This window comes from Neofelis nebulosa, chromosome 2 (assembly GCF_028018385.1).
Source record: "Neofelis nebulosa isolate mNeoNeb1 chromosome 2, mNeoNeb1.pri, whole genome shotgun sequence".
Classification (NCBI taxonomy): Eukaryota; Metazoa; Chordata; class Mammalia; order Carnivora; family Felidae; genus Neofelis; species Neofelis nebulosa.
Window position 1 is genome coordinate 28,886,611 of NC_080783.1, and position 27,701 is coordinate 28,914,311.

Consider the following 27,701-nt stretch of genomic DNA (forward strand, 5'->3'; position numbering starts at 1 on the left):
GAATAAAGGCTAACTGCATGTTGGCTGTTTTTATCTATAACCATATCTTCACCTTTGTTCTTTTAAAAAGCCCCACCCATTTAAGGGAAGTCAGCCTCTCCAGGGACACCCTACTACATCTCCCCCCCACCCCCCACATTTAGAGACCAAGGTTCACACGGATGATAATTCTGGATCTCAGCCTAGCAAAACGACCTAAGTAGCTTCATTTCCATTTCAAGAAAACACCTCAATTCACTTCACCTTCCCTCTTCACCACGTAAGAGTTACTTTGGTGAGGGGAAACCTGGGTGGAGACCAGAGCAGGGGCAATGGGAGGAGGCAGTTGGAAAAATCTTGGGGCTATGCGTTCATGCTACGACAAATATTTGTTAAACAACTGGTTTTTTGAGCCAGTCACTGAGCAAGGCTGCTAGGCCCTGGAAATATAGATGAAAGATGTTTTTTGCTCTCAAGCTGCTCCCTGTGTAGAAAGGTGTGAAATGCGGAAAGAGTGCAGGAGAAGAATGCACTGCTTAAGAGGTCAGGGGGCTGCCTAGCCCACACCGGCTGATGCTCCAGCTGAGCTGGGTACGGTTCCTCGAGGAATTGGTCCATTTAGGCAATTACGCTACATTTGAAAATGCAGGAACCAGACCACGAAGGACTTGTGCGCTGTGTGTGGTAGAAGGCTTCTCTTCCCTCCCCCAGCAGGCCATGGAAGAAACTATAAGGGACAGAAGGAGTGAAGAATGAAGGTTTACCCCTTTGTCCTTCCCCACATTTTCCTTGTTTCTCCTCGACTGCCCCCACAGAATTGTCCTGCAATAGCACACGGGTTATAGTCAGGGAGGAGAAGGGAGAGGAGAGCCAGGAGGAAGAAGTGCCTAAGAACACAGGTAGAGGAAAGGGGAGTTTTGGAGAAAACTGGGTGGCGTAGTCATCTGTAGTTAGGGGCTGTACAAAGAGTAGCCAGAGACTGCCAGAGAGAATAAATTTCCCATACCACAGAGCAATTCGTCCACCCCACACTTCGTCTCCTAGTTATTTATGAGTTTATGGAACTTGAATAAAGACCAGGCAAGTTTTTCTGAGTTTGCTTCTTCATTTACTACGTCTATGTTGGACTATTTTTTCCTATGACCAAGTTCAAAGTTAGGTTGATGGACTAATTGAAAGCTGGGGAGGACTCACGTTGGCGGTAAATAAAGCAGCCATTCTGATAAATTCCTAATCTCAAGCCAAGTTTTCTCTCAACAATGAGGCACTTAAGTACAGTGAGATGGTGTTTTTACCTGAGATAGAGTTTACCTGGGGATATATTGACATTAACTTCGAAAAGTTTTTTTTAACGTTACCTTTATGTTTCTAATTTTTTAACTTCTGTGAAGTTGAAAATATATATAATATTTTAACAAGTACTGAGCTTGACTTAAATATTTTTTCCTTTGCTATTTGAGGTTATTAGGGCTGGGCGGTGAGCAGAAGACTATTTGAACATTGGAAAGAGCATGCTGATTCCTTTAGCAATACTTTTGAACAGTCTTTTAATGGCCTCCTTAGAAGTTCTATGAAGACTTGAGTGGAACAGCTACCATTCAGGAGTGATAAAGATATCAACGCTAAGAATACACTACGTAATGTTGCAAACCCACTATGGTCTAGAAGATCCTGTATGTCATGCTAGGAGTTTATTTTGGAGCAAAAAATGGAAATTAAAATCAACTGGAGAAGCCAAGTAGGAAATCATTCAAAACCTCATATTGAAGAGACCTTAGGAGGAAAATAGCATGAGCAGTGATTTCATCAAAATGAGGTGTAAAAAAATAAACAGATGGGGGGACATGGCAGGAAAAAAAAATTATAACAAATCTGTTTTTCTTTCCAGATACTTTCCCCAAATAGCTAAACCTGTAAAAGTTACATAATGCACAATTAGTAATGCTGCGTTGTACCCCTTTCGGTTTTTCTTTCCCTTTTTCTCATATGTCTACCTGTGATCATGTAGGCGGAATCAGAAGACACGTACTCCTCAAAACCAGGAAAAGGAGAGAAAGTTCAGACCCAGTAAGCCATCCCCGTCAGTTAGGATTTAGTTCATCTGCACGGAAGAGAGACCTGGTTTCTTCAGCTTACACAAAGGACATTGGCGTTGTCCTCACAGGACAAAGAATCTGGGCAGGCCGTCCAAAGCAGGTGCTGGTGCCTGAGGAAGTCACTGAGGACCTGGGCTCCTTCCAGTCACCGTGGTTTCACCACCAGGCATTGTGTTTATGCTCTAGCAAGTTAAACAAGGAGAAAGTGCAGAGTGAAAGGCAGAGGCCCGCGCCCCTGCCCCAGACGGTCCCCTGGAAGCCCCGCCCTGTGATTCTTGCTTTCATTAGCAATCAGCCAGCACTGATTTCCACGGTCACCTCTATCCATAAGGGAATCTGGGAGAGGGGAGGGGTACTTGGCCACCCCCAACAAAATTGAGTTCTTTTGATAATGAAGAAGGGGGTATGCTTCTATTCCTGATTTTTAAAGTATTTACTTTACCCCATTTGCCATTAAGTGGAAGTTAAGGTTAATCTATTTCTCTTATGACCTTTCATTTTCTGATGCCTCTGATAGTAGACATTCAACAAATAAATGTGGGTTGATTGATAGATTGATTGACTCATTATACTAGTAATTGCCAGGCATACTTCATGTCAGTATACTAGGATATTTACAAACAAAATATATGTTCCTGCACTCAAGGGGCTTATCAGTGCAATTTCAGGCATTCATGTACATAAAGTAATTAGAGAACAATCTCACTGGTACAAAGGGTATATTATCTTCATTTGTGTGTGTGTGTGTGTGTGTGTGTGTGTGTGTTTATTTACTTATAATGTTAATGTATCTGTTGAATAGGACTTGGTTCCAGGGGTGTTTTCGTTAAGTTGTTTGCTTAAATATGATCAGTCCTGCCGAAAAACATAATAGCAGCCTTAGACACTTGGATTCTCACTGCATCATCACTTGTGGGATGGTCACACAGCCTTTCTACTTCTCAGTCTCTGTATAAAATATAGAATGTGCTAATAGCTATCCGGTATAGGTATTGGGTAAGTGAGTGCCGACGTAAGACAGTGAAGGACGTGCACGGGCTCATAAATCAGACTATCCAGAATCTTTTTCCAGGTCTGTCATTTACTAGCTTGTAACCAGGGATATATGCTTCAGTTTCCTTATCCATAAAGTGGGTGATGGTGGTCCAAACTACAGAGAGCTGATGTGGCGATTAAGTGAGTTAATATATGCTGAGTATTTAGAAAGAACTTGGCATGTAGTAAACAATAAAAGTTAGCTATTATTATATAATTTTTCTTTTTTTTTAAGTTTAGTTATTTATTTAGAGAGAGAACGGGCATGCGAGCAAGGGAGGGGCAGAGAGAGAATGCCAAGCAGGGTCTGCACTGTCAGCATGGAGCCTGACGTGGGGCTCGAACTCACAAACCATGAGATCATGACCTGAGCCGAAATCGAGAGTCAGATGCCCAGCTGACTGAGCCACCCAGTCGCCTGTATTATATAATATTTCCAATTATTTATCTAAAAGTAAAATAGACTCCATCTGGAAGTATGGGCTTGCTTTTCTCCCATGCACGTTTTCATGGGTGCTTTCTGGTTATTTCCTCTCCCTCCTCTTCCTCCTCCCCCTCCTCCCCCTCCTCCTCTGTGCATGTTCAGCCTGTGTCTGCTTTGACATCTTTGACTGGGCCCAAGGGGGACATCGGGAGCAGCTAAGATGGTTTTGAAGGCTGGAGAAGCAGCTCTGCAAGCTGAGTGCCCTGAGCCAATGTGATGGGCTCTTGAGCTGGGTGCCAACCAAAGTAAGGCAATGGGACCTTCCGGGAAAGATGCTGACTTCAGCTGTCACTCATGTCCGCTTTGGGATTCTCCCGAGGTCTCTTGACCCTACCCTGCCGTGGTTTGAAGTAGATTTTATTAGGCTTTCATTAACCCTCACGTCTGTCTTTTTTTTCTCGTTATCTGGCGTCTAAGCGGCTACATGAGAGCCAGTGCTGCGTACTTGGCCGGCATTCTGCCCAGCCCTCCCTTGAACACGCATTTCTCTTGCACCAAATCCCAAAAGTGAGGTCAGGGGTTTAGAGGCCCAACTCAGCTTGTTCATCAACACAGCAACAAGGCTATTTTTGTGTTCTTCCCCTTCTTCAATTTCCTTTTGAACCGGAATTGTAAATAAGATGCTCTGTGACCCATGGGTCAAAAAGGGAATAATCGGGCAAATAAATTTTGATTGTAATGACCATTACGAACGTAACGCATTAATAATGAATATCAAGGATTCAGCTCAAAGATGTTAAAGGCAAAGTCTCCATGAGTCTTTTTCCTCTCTCTCCCTTCCCATTCTTATTCCATAACTCATCTGTAGGTGGTGATAGGGGTTTTAAAAGCAAGTATAAATTTTCATCCCCCCCCCCCCCAAATAACTGCTAGTTTTTATCCTGAATAATATCCTTGACTGATGAAACCCGTTTTGTCTTGTACTATTTGCAAACAAAAAAGAAACAATAATCTACACTAATAAACAAATATGAGAAGGCATTTAAAATCCCTTTAATTTGCCTAATTAGGGAACTTTCGGGAGAGTGATTTTCAAAGGAAAACAGTTATGGCATTTGTGTCTAAATATATCTTCCTGCTTCTGTTCTACTCCAACCTGAGTGTTTTAAAAATTCTCATGTAGAGCTGATGTTCCTTTGTTAAGGATACTGTTTTTTGGAATAAGTTTTTTTTTTTAATTCCTTTTTATTTATGCAACCCTGAGCTTCCACGTTTCTTGGTGAGAGTGTTTCTGAGTTTCAAGGGAGTGATGTCTTGTCACAGCATTATATGATGTTGTGGGTGTGGGTTTTATTTTATTCCAGCAAAGCATTTAGCTCATTCTCTCTCTCATCTTCCTGAGCAAAGAGAAATGTAAACAGTGACAAATCGAGCTCTTCATGACTCTTTCCCGGATTTTTCTTCTGTGGTGTCACCGTCCACAGAGGTCAAATACATTGGGTATTAAGAAGAAATAATTTCATTCTATAGGGAACAATTGATATTATGAAAAGGAGTAGCAAATATTTTATGAAATACCAACTTATCAGGTAATTTAAATTTGCTGGATATGTGGGGCGCCTGGGTGGCTCAGTCGGTTGCGCTTCCGACTTCGGCCCAGGTCACGATCTCACCGTCTGTGAGTTCGAGCCCCGCGTCGGGCTCTGTGCTGACAGCTCAGAGCCTGGAGCCTGCTTCGGATTCTGTGTCTCCCTCTCTCTCTAACCCTCCCCCACTCATGCTCTGTCTCTGTCTCAAAAATAAAATAAAACATAAAAAAAATTTTTTTTTTAATTTGCTGGATATGCAAGGCCTCTCCTCTCTTAATTATTAGGCACAAAGTTGATAACCTTCATCTTGTAACTACAGAAAGACACTTCTATATGAACTTAGAGCATTTTTCATTGAAGCAAGGCTTCTCAACCCCTTCGCTGCGGGGGTCATCACATTCATTCTTCGTTGTGGGGGTTTGTCTTGTGACCTACAGGATATGTAGGAGCATCCCTGGTCTCTACCCACTAGATGCCAGTAGTGTCCCTCCCCCAGCGTGACATCAAAAACATGTCCAGATATGGCCAGATGTCCCCTGTTGGAGCGGGGGGGGGGGGGGGTGTGTGTGCCATATCTCCCTGAGTTGAGAAGGGCTGGTTTACAGTGATCTTCAATCTGGGAGTGTAGTGACAGTTTCTCTACAAAGGGCAAAATTATTAGAGCATGTTGAGAATCAGAAACCCCACATTGTTGATATGGAAGCCCAGGCACAGAAGTTTATGTGCTCTTGGGGATGAAAGGGGGAATTGGAGATTAAACTTCTGCAGTGCTTGGATCAGTCTGCCTGATCGCTTCTGATCAGATGAATACTAGGATGGGGAAGGGAGAAAACAGCTAGTTGTCCCTCTGGTTAGTCCAGCCTGCTTGCCAGCTGGCACTACGTTAAAGATACTTCCCAGGAGTTTTCAATGTTTAGGGTTCTAACATTACATATACATGAACTATAAAAAAAGAAATTTACAAATGGTTTTAGTAGAAATCAATGACTGCTCACGTCCATTAAAATAAAAAATGTAAGAAGTTTTATGTCCTTGCTCCCAACCTTTGTCTTTTTTGTTATTGTTTGTTATATATATATATATATGTGTGTGTGTGTGTGTGTGTGTGTGTGTGTGTGTATATTACACAGCTAACACACGTTCATTATAAAAACAGTTAAAGGTAGATATGAGCCAAAGGGGGGAAAAACCATCCCAAATCCCACGCTTAGAGAGAACTAGTATTAACCTCTTGGTGTATATTCTCCAAAGATATGATTGTATAGCTTCCTTTTTCATAAAGCCCACTTTGAATAACACTTTAATATTTACTTGATATCTACTGCTGCATCATGGTAATGCTATCTTGGTCTTTATAGGATACGTTTCTTCTGTAGACTCAGATGTCTTCTGATTTATGGTTATTGTTGCAAAATCCCAGCGAGGTAGAAGGAACAAGTATTGTTATCTCTTATTTATGAAGTATTAAAAGGTAAAGAGGGTTTAAGTGGATTACTTAATGCCACAGAGTTATCAGGGGAAGAAGTTTGAATAAGATTCCAGGTTTTCTGTTTCCTAATTCAATGTGCTTTCCATTAGTCTGTTTTAATTGTTTTAAGTATAGATTTATATAAAAACTGTCTTTACCAAAACTTCAGGTGCTTTAGGGATAATTTTTAACCCAGACAATGCCCGAACCCCTTACGGGAAGTTGTAATGATAAAGGGAGCCGGTGGAGGAAAAGCGTACATGAGATGAAAAGAGATATATCAGAATTAGTGCTCATAAACTTGGCCCTCCCCTCCCTCAAACCGGATTGCCATTTAAATGTGCTGAGCCTTGTGGCTGCTAGAGAGTAAGTGTGTGCATCACAATTCTCTGAACTAGAGCAAAACGGTACATATAACAACAAGGTCTGTAAGGCACAGACACACATTATAAATCAGTAAAATGGGCTGGGTATGCGTTAGGGAGAGGTGGTGACTGTGACAAATGACGGTGTGCATGTTCCCTCCAAAGGGGACAGCCACTCCTCAGCTCTAGTGGGAAAATGCACCCAGTGCTGTGAGGCCTCCTGATTTTACGGAAAAATCAAAACTAGGATTTTAATGGAAAACATCCTGATTAAAAACAAACACTGCCATCCACACCAGTAGATTAGCAAGTCAAGGGTGCCTTGCAGGCCTAGGTGTATCCTTGGCACGCTCAAATATTTTTAAAGTTCCATCAGGAACAACAATGGATCTGGTGGGTGAAAATCTTCCTTTCAACTTGGAAATGTTCCTCAAGAGGGAACCTGAGGGTGGCTCGATTTCTTCTTCTTTACAAAATGCTCCCCGGTTTTGTCTCCATTCAAGACATCTCCTCTCCTAGGGCTGCTGTCTACCCACTGTCCGCATCACGGCTCCCGCAGAGGTGTGCCCTGTCATGGGACAGGGGCTGATGGCACAGGCTTGGAGGCAGGAGGCTTCTGGTTAGTAGTTCTGAGACCTGTCACTCAGTCTAAGAAAATTGCCTTGCAGTGTCTACCCTTGGTTTGGTAAATCTTATCTGACAGTCTCCTCCTGGTCTGCAATTTCTCTGTAATTTCAGGTGATCTGTCCCTGCAGGAAACTAGAAGGTGATTTTCCATTCACAACCACGAACAGTTGTTTTTGCCTAAAAATATATTCATGAACTGATTTGTTTCCTTCAAATATAACAAAACCTTCTCCCCGGAATAGAAGGGGGCAGTCATTTCCGTCAGATTGTGTTCAGATTAGAGACATTCAAAAAAAAAATTTCCTGCTCTGGAGTTCTTCTAAGTTTTCTGTTATGAGAAAAACATTTCTCCCTGAAGAACTGAATTCAGGAGCCCAGCAGCACCATGATTTATTTTCCATTCCCTCCAATGCCCTATAAAACACATGCAAAAACGGCATAAACCAGTTCCAGATATAGATATAAAAATGTGCAGAGGGTATTTTGTTATGTAAGTTAATGTATTATATGCACCTATATGACGGTAAAGGGATGCAAAATTCTTCAAAGTACTTTGGGAGAATAAAGAACACGAAAACGTCCGGGTTTTTTTTTCACAGAATCATGTTATGAAGAAGTTGGCCATGAGAGGGCAGCATTGCCCACACAAATCACAGGATGGTTACTAAATTTGAACCTCACAGATACCGTTTTGAGTTTCAAACATCCACCATTTGGTTTCAAACACAAGCAATAATAATAGAAGCAACATCCTTTATGCTGGAAATGTCACAATTTTTTTCAATAAAACATCTTTATCTTATGGCCTGGGCAGCCATTAGGTCAAAGCTGTCCTGATCTAACAATGGCATTTATCTTTTTTCTCATGTTTCTTTTTTCTTTTCCAGCGGGTCTCTTTCACATTCTGTTCTGTTTCTGTGGTTTGATGACTTCTTTTTAAAAATCACCCTGCTCTTTTAAGATCCTGGCCACATTGTTTAACCCCAGGGAGCCTCAGCTTCTCTGTCTGTGAAACTCCCGGGCAGTCTGGGGTGGCGGATAAAACGCGGAGTCTGCTGTGGGCAGACGGTCTTGCGTTTTAGACCTACCTTTCCCCATCTGCGATCGGTGTCTGCCTCGCACAGCTCTTGTGAGGATGTGCTTTCTAATGGATTTATAAATGCCTGGAACATAGAAAGTGCTCAATAAACATCAAAGGAACAGTGTGTTTTCTTTTAATTGAATGAGTTAACATTTAAAAATCTGGAAGGATTGCATACAATTTCTTACCAATCCAGTCTCATTCACGCATGTTACTTGCCTGGCTTTCACGGACGCTCAGGTTTCTGTAGGTCCCTGGGTCCATTCATTATCTTCAGAAAATGCACCCTGGCCAGCGAGGACAGCCGAAGGGAGGAAAACTTTATTTTTGCCCCAGACTGCAGAAGATGATTGCGCCCTGGCCCAACAACGCTGCAGATTCTTTAATCTGAGCAATCCAAAACCCTTAGCGCGGCAATTTATCTAATTTGTTTCTTTTGTCAGATTTCATTCTGAGGTTGAAGCTTTTGAAAGACCAGGAGAGGGCATTTCCTATGCGAAGTTTGGTTTCCCTCCTTCCTGGGTGGCAGGTTGCAAGGTCGGGATTGTCAAACGGGGAGAGGACATCCGGGGTCTGACCGTAGAGCCAAATGTCACTAGGGGCAGACTCAGCCGAGACATCCTTTCTTCTTTTTGCCCATTTGCTTTCTTCAGCCCTCCTACCCTTGTGTGTTCAAGTTTTCTTAGTGTTGGTTTTAACCTTGAAAAAAAACTGTGTGATTTTTTTTAAATTTTTAAAAATTTTTTAACGTTTATTTATTTTTGAGACAGAGACAGAGCATGAATGGGGGAGGGTCAGAGAGAGAGACACACACAGAATCCGAAACAGGCTCCAGGCTCTGAGCTGTCAGCGCAGAGTCCCACGCTGGGCTCTAACTCACGGACTGCGAGGTCATGACCTGAGCCGAAGTCGGCCGCTTAACCCACAGAGCCACCCAGGCGCCCCAAAACTGTGTGATTTCTAAAATAAAGATATAAAGGTTATTTCCTCACGGCAGGAGGCTGGGGAGAAAGCTTTGCCCTCCCCAGGAGCCCGGGGTGGGGAAGGATTTAGTGATCCTCTCATCAAGACTTCTAGAACTGTGCTAAGTTACCGAAGGAAAACTGCTCATTTATCTAACCCTTTGCCATGAAATGTTCAGAGAAGAGTGTGCTCGTTGGCACCTGCTCTCAAGGTGGCGGCAGACACTCAGAATGGTGTTTCCGTTGAACTTCCTGCCTTTCTGCTCATTGAAAAACACAGCACATCGAGGGGCTGCTGCGAGAACACTTTCCAGCCTATAAATCGGGGCTGGAGGAGATGCTTAATTAAATCAGTTCGGAGGTTACAGGAAGGAAAAGCAAACCTCTCCCCCCAGAGTTGACCTGGTTCAAGGAATGTGGCAGTGAGAGAGAACTTGGAAATGTGTTAGTAGGACTAATGCAAATATACCAGAATCAGGCACTTCCTTGCCAGCCTAACAAAGCAAGAGCATAGGATGCAGCGACGGACGACTCGGGCTTTGACCTTCCAACTTCATTCTGTGTGCAAGAAACACGGGTCTGACGATGACTGGAGAGGCTGAATGGCTGTGTTTCAGTTTACAGCACAAAGGACAGGCTTTCTCTTTTTTTTATGTTTTTTTTATATTTTATTTTTGAGAGAGAGACAGAGTGTGAGTGGGGGAGGGGCAGAGAGAGAGGGAGACACAGAATCTGAAGCAGGCTCCAGGCCCCGAGCTGTCAGCAAGAGCCGGATGCTGGGCCTGCACCCACAGACTGTGAGATCATGACCTGAGCCGAAGTCGGACTCCCAACAGACTGAGCCACCCAAGAGCCCCAAAGGACCGGCTTTCTTAAACGAACTTAATTTCTACAGCATCCTGTTATTTGCTGGCCAGGAATTGGGAAACCTTGAGTCAGTCCTATATCAGAATTCTGTGTTGGAAAGGGCAGATCATTAACTAAAACCTGCCAGTTCACGACCGGGGAAACCTGGTTAGAATTTAGGATTGTAGACTGTGGAGTGGGCAACAAAGGAAAACACGTCTGCACACAAGGGGAAAGGAACAGGCTGCATTCAGGCTGGAGTACTGACTATGTCACCGACTCGGCATGCCCGGTGCAGGAATATTCCACACAACCCAGCTGGACCCTCCTTTCTCCTTGAGCTCTCTCTGAGGTTCACAGGCACACGAGATCATGTGGCACCTGTCAATAACCTTCTCTCTGCATGTCACCTCTACTTGAAAGATAGGATCATGTGACTGAAAGAAAAAGAGCAGGACATAAATGTGGAGTCTCGGCATTTGGTTTTAGCCAGGAGATAAGAAAGCTAAAGCAGTAACTTGGGTTCAGATGCCTGGGTGGCTCAGTCAGTTAAGCATCTGACTTGGGCTCTTGTCGCGATCTCACAACTCATGGATTCGAGCCCCGTGTCAGGCTCTGTGCTGACGGCTCAGAGCCTGGAGTCTGCTTTGGATTCTGTGTCTCCCTCTCTCTCTGACCCTCCCCTGCTTGCTCTCTCTCTCTCTCTCTCTCTCTCACACACACAAATAAATAAACATAAACATTAAAAAAAAAAGGTATGCTGGGTTCAGTCAAGTCAATCAGCACAGGATGCTAGAACCTTGGTCGTGGTTGTATGGCTCAATCTGGAGCACACGTGTTCCAGTGATAAATGTCATGTGGGGAAGGAAAAAAGTTTTCCTCTACTTTCTTAGGATCCCTGGTTGGTTCTGAAAATTAAAGTGACAAAGACAGATAAATGGGAGAAAAGCAAACATATTAATTTAACATCAATTTTATGTGACACAAGAGCCTTCATAAGGAAATGAAGGCCTTCAGAAATGGTTAAAATTGAGTGTTTCTATGGTAGGTTGGATGAAGAATGAAGAGTCATGGAAAGATACGATAAGGCAAAGGGTAGGAGCTCAATGGCGTAAACTGTGGGAAACTTGGCAAGGTCTGTTGGTTTGGGTTCTTTTCAGTGTCCCTCCATCTTGGGAGACGAGGACACTCCTTTCCTCCTCCACTTATAGGGAGGGCACCTCTCCCGTGACGCTCTTATGTATGACCTCTTTCAGGGGGGACGAGAAACTTAGAGAGTCCCTCCTACACCTGCTGTATCTTGAACTCCTATAGCTTAAATATATCGAACAGACCAAGGTGCGTATTTTAGGGTAGCACATCCAGAACGCCATCGGTCATGATGCGAAACAAAGGAGTCAGTCCTCGGAATCATTACCCACTCCCTCACATCTATAGCCATGTATTGATCACACTTGCTTTCCATTCATAATTTTCCATGACTCATTATTTCCCATGATACATCCATATCCATCCCGTTAGCCCCTTTGGATCTATTTGTTAGCTGGATCAATTCTTGTTAGGACTTTAGGTTAATAGTCAGAGCAGGACGGAAGGAGAGCATTGGGGCAGGAGTTTATTCACACCTCCTGTGGCTGACTAGATGGGCACGCCACCCCCCTCACCTTTCCTATGTCATTTCTCACTCTCTGGCACTGTCTTTGTTTCCCATGCCCCTCCTCCTGTTTTCCTGTTCCTTACAGGAGGCAAAGCGGGCCTGAATGACACAGCCGGGGTGAGAGAGGGCAAATGTTTGCCTCATGCTAAGCAGCTACCCCTTGTCTCCATGTCCTCACTAATGAACAGCCAAGAAATGAACAGATGAAGGATGAGAAGTGGAGAAATAAGGACGGAAAAGTCCAAAGGTGTGTGGGAGGCCTGGAGAGCAGGGGAGCTGAAGGCAGGGATTTAAGATCTAGAGCAGGGATGAATGACACTGGGTTTGCCTTGAGCAGCTGCCCCCCCTCTCTGGCCTCAGCTGTAAACTCAGGGGCCAGCCTCGATGGGCTCTAGGTCTGCCCAGGTACGACCCGGGAAGCCGTGGTTTGCAACGGGAAACTCCCGCAGCACACTTTTAAAATTAATTTGTTAAAAAGAAAGCTGCCTGTGATCTGTATATTTCTACTCCATTATCAGTGCAGTTATATATGAGTGACTTATTTGAACCAATGTAAAAAAGAAAAAAAAAAAAGCACCAAAAGGCAGAAAAACGAAACAGGAGATGATACCATCAGACTCATTCTGGTAAGTGAGTAATTTGTTTATTCCTTCAGTACTTGGGGTTGCCACTAAATCTGGACTGGAGAAGCCAGTAAATATTTTTTTTTTTTAATTTTTTTTTCAACGTTTTTTATTTATTTTTGGGACAGAGAGAGACAGAGCATGAACGGGGGAGGGGCAGAGAGAGAGGGAGACACAGAATCGGAAACAGGCTCCAGGCTCCGAGCCATCAGCCCAGAGCCCGGCGCGGGGCTCGAACTCACGGACCGCGAGATCGTGACCTGGCTGAAGTCGGACGCTTAACCGACTGCGCCACCCAGGCGCCCCGCCAGTAAATATTTTTAATGTGACAAGAATATCAGAGCATTCTGTGCAAGGCACACTTTGTTACTCCAAGCTTTATTTCTTTTTTTATCATTAGCCATAACCTTTTGGGGCCTGATCTCAACCAAGAGCCACATGCAATCCTGAGAAGGGTCAGAGGCCAGCTAAAGCCACCGCCACGTGCTGGGCCATCTGCCAGTAATTCACGTGACAGTGGTCAGGTCCCTCCAATATGTTGCAGATTTGTGACACAATTCAAGGATATTTGTTTGTATTGTGGTGTTACCATATATATCTTGGGCTGATCATGGGGAGGGGTTCAAAACCTCTTTAGACCCATACACCCTTTCCACCCAGCTGATACCATTTGCTTTGTGCATTTTGATCCACCTGCTAGCACGTGTATTCTCTTCTCTCCAATGCATTAAGTAAAGAACACACACACACACACACACACACACACACACACGCACCCATCTGCCCATCGTTGTGAAAACCTAATAAAAATAATAGCAAAGAAAGGCAGGCTTTATTTAATTTGGGTTAGATGTGAGCAACATTGATTTCCTTGTCTCAAGACAGCTCATATCTTGTAGAGGTTCTATAAAACTCCTAAAAGGCAAAGTAAAGCTGGAGAGGTTCCCTTAACGACTCCTACCTGGCACACAGAGAGTTAAACTTAAGGGGAAAAAAAAAATTGAAATGCAATCCTGGCTCATGTTACCCATTAGCTGGGTATATTGACCAAACTTATAGTCAGATAATGCAAACAATAACAAAGTTATTGATTGAAGAGATGTCAGGCAAATAAGTACTTATTATGATGCTGCTGATAAGCTCGGGGTCTCCCTCACGTGACAGTGACAGAGGCCTATTGATTCTGCAGTTGGTCATCCGTGGCTTCCAGCTGACACGGAATCTGCAGGCTGCTTCCACACGCAGGAGCTAGACTTCCCTAGCATGGGGGGGTGGGGGGCGGGCGGGGGGCGAGATCACCTAAGAGAATGCCACCAAACTCTGGCTGTGGGGAAAGGAAGGGGTGACTCTACACCAAAAAGGAGCCCGTGAGCAAAACCTTGCAGTGCCAGCGGGTCACAGAACACTGTGGGGCCGTGTCCTCCGTGGGCCACCTCCCTCCCCCGTGACCGGAGAGCACACACAAGGGCAGGTCCTTAAGCAGCTGTCACTAGCGCTGAGCTCTGAACTGACCAGTAGGGGTGCGGAAGACAGATGAGACCCACAGACCCTCCCCACTGAAAACCAAATGTATCACCTCTCTAGCACATCTGCTCCCCAACCTGGGCCTTCCAGTTGGCAGGGAAATCTGGCCAGACGTTCTATTATTGCTTCTCCCAGCATGTGATCAGCCTGAGGCATTCATGGTTGATTGTCTAAATTTTAGATGTGAACCAGCAAAACACCGTCTCTCTTAACGCTTTCAGTATTAGCCGATTATATGGCTGTGGAAGAGATGGAATAATACTCATTAGTTTTTTGGATGGCCTCGCAAGAAAAGGATGCTTGGTGCCTGCCAAACAGAACTGGTGATTGTTTTGACACTTGAGGGTGTGAGGGAGAGAGAGGGAAGCTGCTGTGGGAGTGTAGTGTAGAGGATGAGATGAGGAGGGGGTTATTTATTTCTTACTTTCCCATAGATGAGTCCGTAGATGATTTGCTGGTCTCATATGTAACGGAACAAAACACTTTGTGTTCATCATAACTGGTTCTTCTTCATGCAGAATGACACCAAGGTATGGGATATTTACACAAAGGTTATGCTCTAGGAAGGAAGAGGAATTTCATTCATTCATTCATTCATTCATTCATTCAGTAGATATCTACTGAGGGCCTACCATGTGCCCAGCTTGGTACACAGAGCTGGGTAGAGCAGTTGAACAAGGTAGCCAGTCCCTGCCCCTTGTTGGTTTCCATCTGATGAAGGTGGGGTGGGAAGCGGTGTAGACACAGGTGGTGCGCAAACACGTTTAATTACTATTTTGGGAGATTTAGGTTGTTTCCAATTTTCTTGCCTCCCCTAAAGAAACGATGGACCCCTTTTGGGGGCCTTGGAGTCTTCTGTGGGAAAACCGATACTGGTTTTAAAGTCATCCCTTTCTGAACTGGGATGTCCAGCCTTACAGATGTTGTTTTTTGAGACTTCTTTCTTGGAGTTATGTTTCAAAGCTTCCTTTTAATATCCTCAGTCCTTTGAGGGAGAATCTAATTTGACTTTTAGAAATAGTCAAGCATCATCCGGCCTTACATCTGGTGAACGTGGCGAGGGTGAATCATCACCATCTTCTTTTGTTGTGAAGAATGTGTGGCTATAGAGTAACGCGACTGATTTGGGGGTCGCGGGTAAGGCTTTTCAAAACACTCTAGAAGCAACTCAGGGGAGGACTTCTAAAGTGTTTTCAGCACCGGCAGCATCTTTGCTGTAGGGAAATGGAACAGACGGCACGCGGGCTTTGACGTCAGAGTGTCCCGGGTCTTGCCTGGATTCCTGTGCTGCCTCCCTGTGAAGCCAGGTACTTGGCCCCCTATGTGCCTCAGGTTGATCATTTGCAAAATGAAGCTAATTTTACCCATCAGACAGACTTATGATGAGCGTTAAATAACGTAAAATAACTACCAGTAAAGCATCTGGTACAGTGCCTGGCCTATGGCAGTTGTTATTATCGATAATACGTGAAGCACTTCCCAGAAGGAATACGTTGAAGGGAACTACTTTTTTTTACCCCCCCGCTTAAAACTGTAACTTCCAACATTTTGTAAAAGATATCAACTCCATGCTCAGGATAGTCGGATATTATCCGCTTGCTGCCCCAGATCCGCTCTCTACTTTTTTCCAACCTGCTCTGTATCCTGTGTGGACTGCATTGGGCAGACCCGAGTTCCCCAGATTCTGGATGGATTCAGACAAGGGTGGCACTGACAGGTAGGCAGGAGAAGAGAGTGGGGTGTTCATCTGCCCAGCTCGCTTTCCCAGAAGGTGCAGCCTTCTCCCCGAGGCCACAACTCTCAGGTCCCAGCCCCGCTGGGTGGCTCCCTCCCCCTCTCACCTAGGGCAGGTGACGGTTCTGAAATGCTAGCCCCAAGGTGCCTCACCGTCCTTGTGGGTTTCTCTTAACCCTACCCACACTCACAAATAAACTCTTCATTAACTAACTCTTCCTTAAGTTACCCTAGCTGGATCGCTGACTGATACACATAGTTCGTTTCTGGTTTTGGTCTAGTCAAGCCCTAAGGTTGCGATTAAACTGATTTGATTGTGCTGACTGTGTCTGGAAAGAGAATAGGATCTTATAAATTTTGAGCTATGCAAAGAGCAGAATTTCTCAGAGATGCTGAGAGCAGTCTTCAGAAATGCATACGCCTGACGCTGTTTGCTTTCTAGGCAAACCGTGGGATCTCCCTCTTCCCTCTGTCCTCCAGTAACGTTACACATGTCTTCATGTTAAGTGCTTGCATTGTCTTATTCTGACAATAAGGAGCACTCAGAATAAGTAATGCTCCTCAGTGAGTCACAAATGGAATCCGTGTCAGCCAGTGTCGTGAAATGGATCTATAACTGGCTTTTTGTCCCTCAATTTGAGATGATCTAATTCAATTTCTATGATTTATAGCTTGGGAGAAGACACTCTCTGTCCCCCTCCCGAACTTTCATTCTGTTTCTTATTCCCAAATTTCCTGGGATCTGAAGGGAATTCATTTCTGAAGGCAAACGAGCCTATTACCACAGCCTACTGCTTATGATTGTCATTTTGGTTTACTATTGCTGTTAACACAGGAGATGTGAAGTGTCACCAAAACCCATCTGTGTCTCTGCTATTGAGATGAAATTTCTTTTGTAGGGCAAACAAACAAGTTTTTTGAGAAGTTGAAATCATGAGGACAGTGTAATGGCTGGTCTGGTTGCCGACATGAACTAATTTTTTTTTAAAGATTTTTATTTTTGTAAATGTTTATTTTTGAGACACACACACACAGTGCAAACAAGGGAGGGGCAGAGAGAGAGGGAGACACAGAGTCTGAAACAGGCTCGAGTCTGAGCTGTCCGCATAGAGCCCGATGCGGGGCCTGAACCCATGAACCAGTGAGATCATGACCTGAGCTGAAGTCGGATGCTCAACCGACTGAGCCACCCAGGTGCCCCAACCAACATGAACTAATTTAAGAATGAGCGGAGGGCTCTGGTAGCTTCTGTAGTGGCCACTGCCCAGCCTGCATCCTTCTACCAGGCTGGCACATTATCTCCAGCTTCCCTTTCTCCAAGGAATTGCCCGGGGCCAACAGGAGCTGCCGGACAGGAGGCTACTGTCCTCTCCAGCCATCCTGTGGTAAATGATTAACATGATGGCACAGAAGGCAAAACTCCTTGCCTAAAGGGCTGCACCTCGGCCGGGGCCTCCCTTGCTTCGCTCTTCCCCACTCTGTCCCTTTCACCTTCTGACAGTTTTCTCTTTTGAGTACATCCTCAGTAAATCATGCACCCCCTTGAATTCCCATCTCAGGCTCTGCTTCAGGAAGCCTGGCCCTTCTCCTGATCTTATGGCTGGAGAAATGGTAAGTGTGAGAGGTGGAGAGAGAAAGGTGCTCTTCCTCTGTGGTGCACGCAGTGGATTTGACCGCCGCTGCTTCTCAGATGCTCTTGGGATAAATAGACGCCATTTTGATGACCGCATATGACACGTCAGTGGACCAAACAGTTGTTTGAGCTCTGACTTTCACCGGGAGTGAGAAGACTTTAAACATCCTGACCCTCAACTGTCTCTGGATAGCTTATGTCACCAAAATTCTTGAGTCAGAGACACTGGTTGCCACTTGCTCTGCTGAGAGCATTTGGCCAGATCTTTCGGCCATGAGCTTTTGGTTGTGGTCCTAGGTCCCTGGTGTTTTTGATGATTTGCCAACGTGGCCTTGGACTATCCGGGAACTCCTTGCTCTTCCTTTTTGGAAAGTGCCCTCTCCCTTCCTTTTTGCCAAATCGAGCCCCTCATCACACAGAAGCCTAAATCAATCTCTGAGGGACCCTGTCTCTGTGGCCACTCTGGGCACTACTGTATCCCACTGACATTCATGAAGCCTAATTCTACAGAGCTGTACTTGAGTCAAAGGCACCTGTACCCTTCTTTTAAAAAAAAAATTAAAAAAAATGTGTGGTATAACATACATAAAAGACCTACATCTCAAGCATGCAGGTGGCTGAATTTTTACCTGTGTATTTTCCCCAGAAACTGCCACCTGGATCAAGATCTAGAACGTTTCCAGCGCCCCATGCTCCTTCTCAGTCTATTATCATCCACCCGCCAGTAAGAGGTAAGCACTCTTCTGACTTCTAATTACAGACTAGGTGTGGCATTCTTGGACTTCATATAGAATGGAATCATGCAGTATGTATTCCTTTGTGTCTGGCCTCCTTCACTCATTGTTATGCCTATGAGAGCCACCTCCTGTTTGTTCTTTTGTTTACAGCTTTTCTTGTTGCATGTTTTAATATTCTGTATGTTTTTGCCCTGTTTCCCCTTTTATCTTGCATACTTCTTGGAGTATAGGCTGTATCTTTTATGTATTTCCTATATGAGCATATCGTGGACATTTACAAATATTCCCTGGGTGAATGCTGACTGATTCCTGTTCATATGGTACTTAGTGAAAGCAAGCTTTTGTCTTCTCTTCCTTCCTGTTGTATGTGTAGTTGAAGTCGTTGTGTCTTCTCTTCCTGTTGTATGTGTAGTTGAAATGGTTATGTCTGGGGCTGCAGCATGTTTTACTGTGAAGTAACAACAGTAATAAATATTTATAGGACCTGTATCCAAGGCGTCTATAGTGACTTGCAGTTTCTAAGTTCATCTTTTCATTTTCTCTTAGAGCTTGGCAGGAAAGCCACCGAGGTCATTCTGCTGAAGGGGGGAGGCTAAGATGTGCTGAGGCGAAGTCTCCGACCCCGAGTCCTAGCGAACCTTAGTGGCAAAACTGAAGGTCTCACCTAGTTTTAGCTCATTCTCTCTCTTGGATTCAATCCCATGTTTCTCTCATCCCTGTTCCCAAGGCAAGAGATGCATTAGTACAACCACAAATATTAGTAGAGGTTTAACGTTTTGGAATCCTGTCATTATAGGAGTTATGTTACTGCTTCATTCTATGTGTGTGGGGGGGGTTACCGGCTTGTCTTTAAACTTATTTTGTCCTCTAGCTTTTGTGATACTCTTTAAAGGCGTTACTTTAAAATAAATCAGATGTAGGAAGTTACAGATTTACCGACCTGATAAGGGGAGGGGTTAACTGATGCCTCTCCATGGTAAAGGTACCTGATGTTTTCTGCTTCTGGGGAATTCAGTACACTGGGGACCATAGTTCAAGAGAGGCCAGAGTGCTGACCAGCTTCTTGCCACATCTTTTTTGGCCACAATCTTTCTTTGTTTCCTGTGGATCACATGTCCTCTTTATAATAGAAATGAGTGCGGAATAGGATTCATTCGATAAGAAGAAGAGTGATGCCCCCCCTTGGCTAGATATTTGAAGTCCTTTATTGTTATTTGATCCACAAACACACGCAATAGTAGATAACATCCAGCGGGCACCGGCCAGCTACGGGAGCTACGGAAATTTGAGAGTTTTCAGAGAACTTGTAAGACTAAAGTCAAATCTATCTTCCCCTTTTTTGTCTTAAATTTCAATTTCATTTTCATTCATGTCGTTTGATCTGTGGTCTGTTGTGGAGGGAGGAAAAACACTTTTTCCTTCTACCTTTCTGGGTTTTCAGCTGGGGCCCCCGTAACAACGGAGAGACGAATATTTGTTTAATATTTTACTATAAGTTTCATGTGACACGGGAGCCTTCATGAGGAGATGAAGACCTAAAGAAAGGGCTGGCCCTCAGTGTTTTTATGCTGTAGGTTTGATAAAGAACTGAAAGTTATGGGGAAATGTGATAGGACAAAGGGGTACGAGCTAAAGGTAGTAAACAGAGGGAAACTTAGCAAGGCCTGTTTGTTAAGATTCCTGGTCTTGGAAGACAAGGTTGTTCGTTTCTTCCAGGGATAGGGAGGGTGCCTCTCAACTGAGAATTGTCATTTTTTAAATTTTTGTTCATTTTTTTCAGATGGGGGAGGGGCAGAGGGCGAGAGCCTCTTTTTTTTTTTTAATTTTAAAATTTTATTTAAATCCAAGTTAGTTAACATAAGATGTAATAATGATTTCAGGAGTAGACTTTAGTGATTCATCACTTACATATAATACCCAGTGCTCGTCCCCAAAAATAGCCTCCTTAGTGCCCATCACCCATTTAGTCCCTCCCTTCCCCCACCCCTCTAGCCCCCCTTAGTTTGTTCTCTGTATTTAAGAGAGAGAGAGGGGGCGGGTGGAATCTTAGGCAAGCTCCATGCTCAGCACGGAGCCCGATGTGGGACTCAGTCCTATGACTCTGGGATCATAACCTGAGCCGAAATCGAGAGTTGGATGCTCAACCGACTGAGCCACGCAGGCGCCCCAACCTAGGGTCTTATCACCTGTTTTAGGGGAGAAGGGGGAAGGAAGTTAGTGAATCCTTCCTACACTCGGTGTTTCTCAAGATTCCTTTAGCTTAAGATATTCAACATGCTGAGGTGCCGTATTTTGGGGCAGTATGTCTTGAACCCCATCATTTGGTACATTAAAAATCTCTTGATATCATCAGTATTTCATTACTTGTTGACAAATGGACTGAAATGGGAATTTATCCCAATTTCTAGCTTCTGTCTGTTTTTTTTAATCAGCCTAAAATCATGCCTGGGATAATTGTAAGTTTCTTCTTAACTTCTAGGGTGATTTAACAAGAAGCTTTAAGAACAACAATATATATTAATGGCAAATGGGCTCCCAGTATTGAGATCTGTTTAAGTGTTTTTGATTCTTTAAGCTCACATAATGAAGGTACTGAACTAACAAATAAATAACTGTTCTTGGAAGAAAACCCCACATCAGAGTAAATATTAACAAAGGATCTGGTTATGGCACACATTGAACTTCAGGTAATTATGTTCTTTATTTTGAAAAAAAGTTCAAAATGCTGCATAGATGCTCAGTCCACGAAGGAAAAGGCTTTACAATTTACATTGTTCATGGGATGCTGTGACAATAAACAGAATTGCTCTTCTGGAAGCATCTGTTAAGCCAATTACATGGCAAATTTTCAAGTTCTAGAATGGGTAGGTTTGCAATTGGTGAAAACTTTGATAACCAAGAGAAGACAGGATCTAGAGAAGAGAGCAGGTGATAAACAGAATCCTGATGGTGTCTATGTTTTAATGCAACCTGGAAATTAGACACTTTTACATGCAATATTTTTTTTTTTCACATAACAGTTCCCAAATAAACAGTTAAAGTGGTTTTAGGTGATTAAAGCAATATAGAAGATTAGTTTTGTTATGTATAATCACCTTTGCTTCTCCTTTATTGATGAAAAGAACTCTTCTCAGCGGGTTGTGTTATCTATTTTAGATGTTGCCTGATCTTGTTTTTTAAATGTAAATCAGCTTTTTAATCTTTTTTTATGTAAATTTGATAGCCCGTACCAACAATTATTCAGCTTTGTTGCAGCTCCCTCTTTAGAACTGTCTCTGTTTTATGTTTAATTGTCCTAATTGTCCAAATTTGAATAAACCTGGAGAACAGCAATGGAGATCATTACTTGTTTTTAAATTTACAAAAAGGTTTAAGCACTCCTTCCTGAACTTCCCTTTAATTCTTTACACTGTTAATTATGATCTGGGAGATTGGAAAACCTTGTTATTGTCCCCAGAGCTGCTACTCCAAATTATAGGTTTGTTTATTTTTGTTTTACTACTTTATATCAGACTTCTCCTTCTTGTGAACATGATAAAAAGCTCATCAGAGAAAATTTAGATTCACTTTTTAATCAGTGCAGGATTTTAGCAAGGGGGTATCTACATGAAGATATACATGATGTATTTTTAGAAGTTGGAGCCCGTAACTGTAGTCCAGGAAAGGGAATTCATCCATTTCATATCCATCTATCATCCATCCATCCATCCATCCATCTATCTTTCCACCACCCACCCATCTATCCACCCACGTAGCCATCCAACTAGCCATCAACTTATGGAGGGCTTGAACTGGATGACACATCAATTCAATGAGATTATGTTCTGATTTAATAATTTTTAGCAAATGGGTAGATTAGATTCTAGGTCAAAACTGAATTTTTAAGTTGATTTATTGCATAACTTAATTGGAGAAAACAAAAACAAAAGAAGGAAACCTACAGGAGTCTTATCTCTGTTCACTGAGGTTCTTTGCAGCTTGGGGTTTTATGCTTTGATTCAGATCAAGGCGGCCTTGGTGCGGAGACAGAGCAGTCGATTGAGCAGTTGAGCCTGAGACACTGTGTGTCTGATCGATCTGTGGCCAGCCCACCTATGTCCGATATGTTTCTGTCCCATGCACCTATGTCCTGTATGACGTCTCTCACTGGGACTCTTTCCTACCACCACTCTAAAGAGAAGCCACTTTCTCGGGTTTAGAGATGCTTGGATTAAGCAATGAGGTATGTTAATTTCTGGTCAATCTCACATGCCAGTTAGTGGGTTCAGATGTCAGTGAGAGAAATGTTTCATGTCATATAAGCTGTCACATATAGCTACACAGATAAGTAACTTGACTGGTTTTTGTGGCCAGATCTCTTCAGGATTGCCTAAAGAGACAGCACTGCCATGACTTGAGCAAGTCACTGAAAACTTCTAAGGTTAATTTTCTGTCCTGTGAGGCCAGGGGTAGGAATAATTCTCAGGGGTGCAATAGAAGGAGAACAGACAAGCGCCAGTGTTTTAAAGAAGCTCCATTATCATACACAAGGTCAGATCAAATGAAAATGAAATGTTCTCTCGCAGCATCCCTGACTTTCGGCAAGTGCATTCTAGTCATGCTCTGTATTCACAGACAGGAAATGTCTATTCAGAAGGAATGAATAATAGATAACTACTTTCTTTGCTTTACACCTAGTTATAATTCTACAACTAACATAATAGTAAATGAGTTCCCTTCCTCCCAGTGATGTTTCATATTCGAGTTACATACCGTAACCTCAGAACTCAACAGCGTGAAAAATCAAACAGCTGGGGAAAAATGCATCTTTAATTTTCCCACCAATTTACCACCCCCTGCCCTCTTGCTCCAGATTATCTGCCCAGTTCTTAGGCAAATGCTATGTTCTTAGTCCCTCTATTCTCATAAAGATGATGGACCCCAGCCAGTCTTAGCTCCAGCTTTTCAGATCCCGTTTTTATTTGCTGGGTTTTAAAAGCAAGGTTTACTTTCACTGTGGCACGTTAAATACCTCATTTGCTGAATCATACCTCGAATAAATTTAACAAAATTGTTTTTGCAATTGCAAAACCAGTAGTGCTCATTTTTAGTGTTATATAGCTCATGAGTAATAATTTATGTTTGGTAAAAAAATAGTAATAAGGACCTAGGATGGGGTATAAGAATTGTAAACTATGTTGTTCTACAGGGTATATTAATAGTAAGAATAAAGAGAACCAGAATCAAAGAATGACATAACTTTGGGAAGAAATCATAGACATAGTTTTATTGACTGTTCATTGAAAAAGTGAGGGGACAACAGTTCGGAGAGATGAAATGACTTGTTCAAGGTCACACAGCTGGTTAGCTCCAGAATTGGCCCAAAACTTCACAGTTTTTGGCTCCTGGTCCAGCACACTCTCCATCACAACATGCAGCCTCTTAGTTTGTTGGTTTTGGGTCAGAAATATAATTAACACAGGGCAGGAAGCCTAGATTATGAAAAAGTTGGAGGGGAATCTAATGAAAACCAAGCTTTGTGAAAGTCGACCTGTTTTATGATATATTCATGGTGTCTGACTGCATTTGGAGTTTGGTGAGTGTCTCTTCTTTCCTCTTTGACCTGCTGGTCCTCTTCCTAAACTGGTGATTTAAGGGTCTACAGAGAGTACACAAATTCTTGCCGAGTGGTGAAAGTAATACAATACTAAATAACAAGAAACAAACATGTACCGAGAAAGTAAAAAAAAAAAAAAATGTAAATACTGAAGAGAGTACTATAGGAATAAAAGTAGCACTTCTGTGGGGCGCCGGGGAGGCTCAGTCGGTTGAGTATTGGACTCTAGATTTTGGCTCGGGTCATGGTCTCAGGGGTGGTGAGATCAAGCCCTGTGTCTGAGTCCATGCGGAGCACGGAGCCTGCTTGGGACTCTCTCTCTCCCTCTCTCTCTCTGCCCCTCCCCTGCTCACGCGTGCTCTCTGGCTCTCTCTCTCTGAAAATAAATAAACTTGAAAAAAAAGCAGTACTGTTGCAAGAATTCTGATATGAGGTGAAAAGCAGTGGATGGGGAACCCTTGTTCTGTAGGTTTAGTTGTGATTAATAAGGAAAAGTAGTATTTGGTATTGAAGGGGAGTGGAGTATACCACCTCAGAATGGACCCCTTTAATTTTTTTCTTTTAACGTTTATTTTATTTTTTGAGACAGGGAGAGACAGAGCACGAACAGGGGAGGGTCAGAGAGAGAGGGAGACACAGAATCTGGAGCAGGCTCCAGGTTCTGAGCTGTCAGCACAGAGCCCGACGCGGGGCTCGAACTCACAGACCACGAAATCATGACCTGAGCCGAAGTCGGACGCTTAACCGACCGAGCCACCCAGGCGCCCCAGAATGGACCCCTTTAGCATGTGGATTACTTTGAACTGAAGGCAGTCAAGAGCCAGTAGACTCAGGAAAAACTTCTACCTATCCCTTACCAGCCTTAATTAATTAATTAACTAATGTTTATGTTTATTTTTATTCAAGTTCGTTAACATACAGTATGGTCTTGGCTTCAGGTGTAGAACCCAGTGATTCATCGCTTACATATCACACCTAGTGCTCATTCTGAAAAGTGCCCTCCTCGATGCCTATCATCCATTGAACCCATCCCCCCCCCCACCCCCCTACCCCCCCAGCCCCACCAACCCTCAGTTTGTTCTCTGTATTCAAGAGTCTCTTATGGTTTGCCTCCCTCTCTGGTTTTATCTTATTTTGCCTTCCTTTCCCCTATGTTCGTCTGCTGTGTTTCCCAAATTCCGCTTATGAGTGAAATCATGGGATATCTGTTTTTCTCTGACTCCTTTTGCTTCGCATAATACCCTCTAGTTTCATCCGTGTTGTGGCAGGTGGCAAGATTTCATTCTTTTTCATTGTTGAGTATAAAGAAGATACGGTGTGTATATATATATATATATATATATATATATATGATGGAATACTACTTGGCCTTAAAGAATTTAGGTAGGCGTCCTGGCTCAGAAAGAGAGCTATTACCAGAGATAGCATTTTTTCTTGAAAGACCTACCTGCATGGCAGGGAAAACATCTGATTACTGAACATGGGCTCTTGTTATCTTCCTGTGAGTTGCCCCCCTTCATACACACTTGGAAGCCCCAGACCCCTATCACATTCCTTAGCTCAGGATGACACATAAGCCTCAATTCTCTGACTGCCATTGAGTCTCATATCTTTGGAGGGTTTTGTTTGTACAGAATTACATTTAGGTTTTTTTGGTTGTTGTTAACTTGTCTTATGTTGACTTAATTATTTAGACCAGCCAAGGAACCAGTCTGACTGGTCATTTAGACCAGTCTGTCTATCATTTGACAGACTATACTGTCAAATGATAATAGAAAGGTATGGCTGCTTGAAAACCAAAATAATATGGACACAAAAGGGGCGGGGTTTAAGACTCTGATGCAGACCCATTGGCCCCACAGAGATGCAACAGAGATCTGAAGGATTGTAAATTAACAACAATCCCACATAGAATCCTATATCCTATTTAAATATATATGCATCTATATACACACGCACATAAGTATGTGTATGCATATAATGTATATGCGTGTATGATGCGTGTGGGTTTGGTTTCCATTCTGCAGGGTGGAGTTCTTTAGTTATATGTGAAAACCCATTGATAAAGAACATCCCCAGGAATTGCTTGAGATGCCAAGTGGGCCTCCTTAACAATTACAGTCAAGATACTGAGAGAGGAAGGCTAGAAAAGTAGCACTCTTCCAGAATGGCTCATTCCTCCCAGGTTGGGACTTCCATTACCCCTCTCTCCACCCCTACCTAGTAATAGCCAGTGTCTTCTCACAAGGTCCTGGGCTACTGAATTTTCTGTCTTGATAGACACTCTTGAAGAAGCTTCTATGCTTCTATCAGTCAGCATCTGTGTAAAAATTATCTTCCTATATCTCTCTTCAGAGGTGTGATTTTGTGAAGAGAGAGATGATGAGGCTGTTATCTGGCCCTGGTGACACAATCTCTCACGGGATCGCCTCAGTTAAGTCAGTCTATCAGAGAGAGGAGACTAGAAGTTTTAAGTCCTCCTAGATATGATCATTTTTTTTTTTACACATGATTATTCTTTTGGTTATTGACTGATATTACCAATTCCAGTTGATATCAGAATGCCATCATTCTAATATGTATTTCAAATTGACATTTATATATTATTTTTTATGTATTTTTATTTACTTTAACTTCTATTGACTTAATTTTTTGCATTCCCTATCCTAAGGAGTTCCTTCATGATATCTAGTTACCTGGGAGGTTGAATTTTATTCGGAATGCTGATTGGTGAGCACAGAGTAAAATTTGCCTTGGGAAGATATTTTACATAAACTCTGAAAAGCCAGATGAAATATCTCTACTTCAAACTGAATACATCGCTGTGACACCACAGAATGGAATCCCCAAATTCAGTACCTTTTCCATCAAAAGTATGAGTTCCTTTGGAGTAGAGAAAGTGATGAGGAACGAATCTGATGAGCTATATGTGATGGGCGGAATGGCCTCCAAAGGTGTCCAAGCCCTGCTCCCTGGAATGTGTTTCCTTGCATGATAAAAGGGGCTTTGCATCTGCAATTATGGTTATGGATGTGGATAATCCAGGTGGGCCCTTCGAAGCAGAGAACGGTCTCTGGTTGGAGTCAAAGATATGCAGTGAAATAGGAGGCAGGAGAGGGAGTCCAAGAGAGAGGCTCCAAGTGTGAGAAGGGCATCAAAGTGCTGTTACCCGCCCTGAGCACAGGGAGACACCTGCCGGGGCGAAGAGAGGTCTCTAGGAGTTGACGGCAGCTCCTGGCTGACAGCAGGCGAGCAAACAGGGACTTCAATCCTACAACCGCAAGGAATGAAATTCTGACAACTGAAAAAGCTTGGAAGTAGATTCTTCCCCAGAGCCTCCAGAAAAGAAGGCAGCTCTTGATTCTGCCTTGTGAGACCTGGAGCAGAGAAAACCCTTGAGCCCTGCTCTGCCCGCACTTCTGACCCACGAGAAGTTACAAAATAATAAATGAATGTTATTTTAAGCCTGGAGATGTGTGGCAATTTGTTACTGTAGCAAGAGAAAACCAAAACACTGTGTTAGTATGTTCAAGTTCAGTCTAAGAAAATAATCTGAGAAAAACAACACAGTTGTGTGTGTGACCCCCCCCCCCCCCCCAAACAGAATTGGAAGGACAAGGACAGTAAAATACCAGGTAAGGTCATTCAAATACCAACTGTTATTTGTAAGATAATGAAAAGCAAACATCTGGTTCTTTGCATAATTTTGATCAAAGGAACATAAT

General features: G+C 43.3%; 1 long non-coding RNA gene across 4 annotated transcripts in view; it reads left to right on the forward strand.

Annotated features, from left to right (window-relative positions):
- Positions 1-27,445, forward strand: part of LOC131499430 (uncharacterized) — a 76,453-nt gene extending 49,008 nt beyond the window's left edge. For 3 of the 4 annotated variants that reach the window (XR_009255871.1, XR_009255872.1, XR_009255869.1), the window contains exons 2-4: positions 18,290-18,374; positions 18,927-19,037; positions 20,860-21,713. This is a non-coding gene — a long non-coding RNA (uncharacterized LOC131499430). Of the gene's footprint in view, positions 1-18,289; positions 18,375-18,926; positions 19,038-20,859; positions 21,714-26,647 lie in introns of those variants that run through there. The other variant, XR_009255870.1, reaches the window with a different exon arrangement.
- The last annotated feature ends 256 nt before the right edge of the window (positions 27,446-27,701 follow it).